Source organism: Diabrotica undecimpunctata, chromosome 4 (assembly GCF_040954645.1).
Source record: "Diabrotica undecimpunctata isolate CICGRU chromosome 4, icDiaUnde3, whole genome shotgun sequence".
Classification (NCBI taxonomy): domain Eukaryota; kingdom Metazoa; phylum Arthropoda; class Insecta; order Coleoptera; family Chrysomelidae; genus Diabrotica; species Diabrotica undecimpunctata.
In genome coordinates this window covers 135,565,479-135,572,771 of record NC_092806.1, presented here as the reverse complement: position 1 = coordinate 135,572,771, position 7,293 = coordinate 135,565,479, and the positions used below count along the sequence as shown (strand labels likewise).

The 7,293-nt window shown below is 35.4% G+C and overlaps 1 long non-coding RNA gene across 1 annotated transcript; it reads left to right on the top strand.

Moving 5' to 3' along the window:
- Positions 1 to 4,407: 4,407 nt before the first annotated feature.
- Positions 4,408 to 5,366, top strand: LOC140438430 (uncharacterized). Its single transcript, XR_011950524.1, has 2 exons — positions 4,408 to 4,609; positions 5,121 to 5,366. It is a non-coding gene; the product is annotated as an uncharacterized lncRNA (long non-coding RNA).
- The last annotated feature ends 1,927 nt before the right edge of the window (positions 5,367 to 7,293 follow it).

Sequence of the window (7,293 nt, the reverse complement as noted above, 5' to 3'; positions counted from 1 at the left end):
CCAGCGCTCATTCATTATTATCTTCTTACGATCTCTCTCACCGACTCAAACACTCTCTCTAGCTTATCCCTTTCATCACTAATGTGATACAATATCCGAAGCCTCACAACATAAACAATTGTCTGATTCGACGTTTTTGAACCTGTGCAAGTAGCTACGGAAGTTTCCGTGTCCTGTGCCACATCTCCCGTTGCATTGAACTCATCCTGCCACATTCCAATGGATGTAGCCCTTTCCTCGCTTATAACGTTCTCCCCTTGTATCTCCCTATTTCTGAGTTGAAATAGCCTTTCTCTTCCTTTTACCAACAAATGTAAGAGGACACAGCCAGTGATCACCCACAGAGCAGCAGCAGACACAGTCCTGCAAGCGCTTGCTACCCGCACCAGACTAGTTCTGTCCATGCGTACCAACAGCTTCTTGTACGCCTGTGTTTCCACAGTCACGCTCCATACTGGTGCTGAGTAGAAAATAACAGACTGCATAACTCCATGTAAAATCCTTCTCCTTTCGGACTTGAGTCCGCCGATATCGGCCACTACCCTCCCCATAGCAACCGCTTTTTCCGCTGCCTTACGGGTCACTTCCCGGACGTACTCCCCCCACTCCATTTCATATGTAAGACCACCCCTAAGTACTTAACGTACTGCTTAGGAGTAATCCGAACGAACAAACACAATTCTATCTCTTTCTCGGCCTTTAAGTACTACCGAATCTCGGACATAAATCGTTAAGTTATTAACAAAAACATACTAAAAACGAATTGATAACAAACGTCTTTTTAAACATTCTTGTACTAATAATTTAACGCGTTTAGAAAAATTAATTTGTCCATGTTCACTTTAATTTGCACAAAAATAGCTTTTCAGTACTGCGGTATTTATGAACTAATTTTAAGGTTAGGAACATGTTGGTTAAGTATTACAAGTATGCGGTTCAAAAGCTTGTAAGCGACATGCGCACTCTGTGTATGTGGTTTATCAGGTTTTCTTTAGAAATGCAATACCTCATATCCCACATAGACTAGATGGGTATTTGGTTTATGGGATGTTATAGTAAAATATGTGGGATGCGGGTTTTTTGTTATCATTAAAATTCACTGAATCGATGCAATTGTGGCTTGCCATATTTTTCAGGTGTATAAGTATGTAAGCAATAAGCTCAATGACTAATAAATCGTCACTTCGAGCAATGTGTGGCTTACGAGCTTTTACATCTTAAGTCAGCGACGATATGGTGATTTGTTACCGAAGATGTCGTCACAAACTTTGTGCCATTTTCGGACCGATGTCTTCTTATTCAACTATCCGGAAAGCCAGTAAATATTAACATCATTCAAACTTATGCCCCTATGGCCGATAAACCCATAGAAGAGCTAGAAGCGTGGTATGCTGACGTAGAAAATCTTATAAAGATGACCAAAAAACGAGACCTAACATTTATCTTAGGTGACTTTAATGCTAAGTTAGGTAGAGGAAAAGTTTCTGGATGGATCAGAGACTTCGGACTTGGAGCAAGGAACGACAGGGGAGAGAGAATGACAGAATTCTGCCAACAACACAACATGGTAGCGACAAATACATGATTTAAATTACACCCTCGCAGATTGTACACTTGGACTTCACCACAACACAATGAAAACAGAGTAATCCGTAACCAAATAGATTACATATTGGTCAACAAAAGATATCACAATGCAATCATCAGTGCAAAAACATATCCTGGAACTGACATCAATTCCGATCATAATCCTGTTGTTGCAAAAGTTCGCACAAGATGGAAACTAATAAAGAAACAAAAACCTCAACACCAACTATTAGACATCCAATTATTGAAAAACGACACCATACATCAGACAGTAAATAAAGAATTAAACAAAAATTTAGGAAATATCGACCACAATATAATTAGCGAGTACGATGACATAAACGTTCTGTGGAAAACTATTAAAGAACAAATGAACAATGTAACGGAAAAACATCTAAAAGTAACACCTAGAAATAACAAACAGGAATGGATGACAGAAGAGATTTTACAATTAATGAACAAACGAAGAGAATCTAAAGGAAAAAATGACAAGGACGGAGAATACAAAAGACTAAATAGAATAATTCGAAAAAAAATAACCGAAGCAAAAGAGAAATGGCTGGAAACAAAATGCGTGGAAATAGAAGAACTACAACAAAGGCACGATTTTTTTAATTTACATAAAAAGGTAAAAGAGTTTACATCGACTACCAAGAGAACGACTTTTCACACCATGCTGAACACGGATGGCAAACTGCTAGAATCAACGGAAGACAAACTGAAAGAATGGGAAAACTATATTAAAATTCTTTTTCACGACATAAGAGAAGAACCAAGATTGGAAAATAACAACGAAGGGCCAACAATTCTGAAATCTGAAATCATAAATGCAATTAATCATCTTAAAACAAATAAAAGCCCAGGTCCAGACGGAATATACCCAGAGACGTTAAAATTAATCAGCGAAGAAAATATCGAAATATTTGTCCTTTTATTCAATCACATTTATGATACAGGTAAAATACCCCAAGATTGGCTCGAGTCAATATTCATCCCACTACCAAAAAAGCCAAACCCATAACACTGCAATGAGTTCCGTCTGATAAGCTTTATGAGTCATACAGTAAAAGTCCTACTAAAAATCGTACATAATCGTATCTATAGAAAGTGCGAAACAATCATCGGAGACGATCAGTTTGGATTCAGAGCCGGCATGGGAACGAGGGAAGCCCTGTTCAGTTTACTAGTTCTCGCCCAAAAATGCTACGACCAACAGAAAGATATATTTATATGCTTTATAGACTTCGAAAAAGCATTTGATAGAGTAAGACACGACCTACTATTAGAACGTTTGCAAGAAGTCGGTTTAGATGGAAAAGACATCGAATTCTTAAAAAACTTGTACTGGAACCAAAACGCCAGAGTTAGGATCGAAGGTTCCACATCCGCAGAAGTAGAAATTAGGAGGGGAGTTAGACAAGGATGTGTTCTGTCGCCTCTGCTGTTTAATCTTTACTCCGAGTTTCTATTTAAAGAAGCATTGAAGGATTCCAAGGATGGAGACAAGGTGAATGGCGTAAATATCAACAGTATCAGATACGCCGATGATACAGTGTTAATTGCGGATTCCGACTTAGGTCTACAACGACTCATCGACAAGACCAACTCGACCTGTGAGCAATTTGGTATGAAAATAAACATTAAAAAAACCAAAGTGATGTCAATCCGAAAAAACCAAAACGTACCTCAACCTTGCAAAATAAATGGGCACATTTTAGAACAGGTCAATAGATTTAAGTACCTGGGATGTTGGATCGATAGCAGCCTAAATCCTGATCTAGAAATAAGATTGAGAATAGAACAGTCCAGAAAATCTTTCGAAAAAATTAAAAAACTGCTTTGTGATTCTCGAATAAAACTCGAAATTTGACTACGTTTATCAAAATGCTACGTCTGGTCGACTCTTCTATATGCAGTTGAAACGTGGACCCTTAAAACATCAACCGTAAATAAATTGGAGGCCTTTGAAATGTGGATCTACCGGAGAATACTCAAAATTTCATGGACATCGCATACCTCAAACGAAGAAGTGCTGCATAGAATAGGCAAGGAAAGAGAACTTTTTAACACAGTAAAAGTTAGAAAAACATCATACCTAGGCCACATACTGAGAAATAATAAGTACCAATATGCCCAACTTATAGTGAAAGGAAAAATCGAGGGAAAGAGAGGCCTAGGAAGAAAAAGACTATCGTGGCTCAGAAACATCCGACAATGGACAGGGCTAAATTTTGAACAGCTAATAAGAACAACTGAAGATAGAGAAGAGTTTAAAATTGTAGTAGCCAACCTCCATTAAGGAGAGGGCACTTTAAGAAGAAGAAGTTACCGAAGAAATATTTTGATATAATCACAAAATATATTCAATAAAGAATTGGAATGTTCATTGTTAGCATAATTCTATTTTAGTTTTTTTTGCAAATAAACGTGGGCTAAATTAAAATATATAGCAGATAATGACATAATCCAACAAATCCATTCTAGAATAGAACAGAAAACTTGAACTTTGATGTCAAATACTGCCTCATCTTCTATTTTTCACTATTAAAAAAACAGAACGTCATATAGAACAATCGATTAATATAAAATTAGCAAACTCTAAGTGAAAACAACTTTTTTTCCGTTACAGTTAAATACCCCCCACAAATCTCTTACACAGTAAGTACAGTTACTATGTAACCTGAGACAACAAAATAAATCTTTATGCTAACAATGTCATAGCTTTTCCTTTCAAAAAACAAAAAACAGCTGTTATGCACACTTTGTCAATATTTGCCATTCTAATAATATTACTCATATTAAAATTTCTAAAATCTGCTAAGAAAACAGTTTTTTGATAGGTATATATAGTTCAGCCTTTTTATATGTACTCCATTCAACATTTAACGAGTTTGTCTAACTTTGACTAAACGAAAAATACTGACATTAAAATAAAACAAAATGAAATTTACAATTGCTTTTTTGGTTTTGGCCCTTGCTGTTTGCGCTTACTCTCAAGAAGAAGAAGCACCGTTAAGTCCAGGTAATGAATTAGATACAGTATTATATTTAAAAACTTCCTTTCATTGCCTTACGTTAAGCAAATTGTAAGGCAATTGTTAATAAAATAACAAAAAAATGTATTCATTCTTCGTATAAAATATTTTCCAACATAGTTTTTTATGTTAACGATAATACGATATCTAAGTCTTAATTAGTAAACAATATTTGTCGAGGATTAAAACTATTTCGCTATTTTTAATTTATTATTTAACCTTCCAAAAGTGTATCTATTTTGTAATCCAATTAAATACAAAATATTCTTTAGGCGGGACGTCAAATTTGGGTCTTTGAGTAGCTGTTAAAACCTTGGGTAGCCACTATTTATACGAGTTGTGATTTCGCCAAAGAATATTTATTATTTAAGGTCCCATAATAAAAAAAATTGGAAATTTTTGGCCTATAAGATCTTACTGTCATCTTCTATACAACTATAATATTTAAAATTTTTCGTTATATTTATATTCTTACTTAAATACTTGCAATTTTTGCAGAACAAGTTATCGATATCATCAAAGAGAACAATCCCGACCTAGCATGTATTAGCCTGGAATGCAGACTTTCCTGTAAAAATCAAGGTTTTAGATCCGGATATTGTTTTGCTGGTGTAAGCTGCACCTGTGCAGGACCGTTGGCAGCTTAAAAATAAGATTTTAGAATATGTTATTATTACTGGTGATAAAAATGATTTGATTTGGAGTGAATGCAATGTCAGTATTAATAAATAAAATATAAACAAATTTTTTAGTTTTATTAAAGTAGCCCAAAGGCTCTTGAATCTAGTGAATTCGGCCCGCGGCGTGGTTTTTAATAACCCCTACAATTACACATATTATGACAAAATGTATTGGTTGCGTAGATTGACTGGAATAAAGGTTTCTCCTGATTGCAATCTAAAAACGGTATTATTTATTGCATCTAATACTAACTGAGTTCGCACGAAACTTCGCGTAGGCGTAGATAATGTATGTAAATCGATAAAATAACGATATGGAGTATACAATATCGTTCTGTTAGCCTACCCTCAACCTTCACATTTGCTGTTTGATTCCAATATAGGTTGCATATAATTCGAATATCTCGGCTGTCTATATTTTTCTTTATTAGAATTTGTCTTAGTGGTTCATGTTGTACTTTGTCAAAGGCCTTTTCGAAATCAATAAAGCAGGTGTAAATTTCTTGGTTCATGTCTAAGCATCTCTGTGAGAGAACGTTCATTGTAAACAGAGCCTCCCTTGTACCCAGCCCTTTTCTGAATCCCATCTGAGAGTTACTGATGTCTACGTCTAATTTCCTATAGATCCTATTATGGATTCTTTTCAGGAACAGTTTTAGAGCATGACTCATCAAAGCTATCGTACGATATTCGCTGCATTCCCTTGTATTTGCTTTTTTTGGCAGTAGTATAAAGGTCGAACGGAGCCATTCCCTAGGTATTATTCCAGTTCTATATATTGTGTTAAATAGATCTAGGAGTATTTTAATAGATTCATCGTCCATAAGTTTGAGCAGTTCTACGGGAATTTCATCAGGACCGGGGGCCTTACCACTTTTCGCTTGTTTGATTGCATAATCTATTTCTTCTCTGATTATATCAGGCCCTGTATCATCTGTATATTCGTTTGAGATTTCTTGTCTATCTTTGTCATCAAAAAGTTGTGATATGTATTCTGTCCATCGATTCATTTTTTGTTGTAAATCTGTTATGAGTATACCATCTGTATCTTTGATCTGTCCTGTCTGTGTTGTTCTTCTCCTTCCTGTCATTTCTTTAATCTTTTTGTGTACATTAAAAAAGTCATATTTTCGCTCCTGTTGTTCCAACTCCTGGCATTGCTCACTTAGCCATCTTTCTCTAGCTTCTCTTATTTTCTTTTTTATCAGTTTATCTGTTTCTTTGTATCTTATTTGTATGTGTATCTTTGGATTATTTGTTTTGTGTACCCTTCTTTCACACATCAACTGTAGTATTTCCTCATTCATCCATTCTTTAGGTTTCCTTTCTTTCGGTGTTAAATTTTCTCTCCCTGTCAGCATTACGGCATGTTTAATATTCTCTTATTTTTGGTCTATGTTATCAGTATTTCTATTCAGTTTCTCTATATTTTGTAAATTTTCTTTGATGTTCACTATTGTTTTCTCTTTTATATGTTGTTCACTCAGTCTTCTCATGTCAATTTGTTTCTGTATGTGTTTTTGAATGATCTTTAGTTTTATTCTTAATGTGACTACTACAGGATTGTGATCCGAGCCTATATCTGCTCCTGGGTAGGTTTTAGCTGAGAGTATAGAGTTGCGGAATCTTTGTCTAACAAGGACAAAGTCAATTTGATTTCTGACTACTCTACCTTTGGTGTCACTCGGAGATTTCCATGTGTACAGTCGTCTATTAGGTAACTTGAAAAGAATGTTAGCAACTACTAACTCCTCCGCTTGACAAAATTGTACCATACGGTCTCCTCGTTCGTTTCGTTCTCCTAATCCATAGTCACCCACATAACCGTCCACACATCCATGTCCAATTTTGGCATTAAAATCGCCCATTACTACTGTAGTATGATGTTTCTTCATTGATTTTAGAATTTGTTCCAGATCGTAGTAGAAACTTTCAATTTCATCATCATCTTTATCAGCCGTAGGAGCATATACTTGTATAATATTTATAAT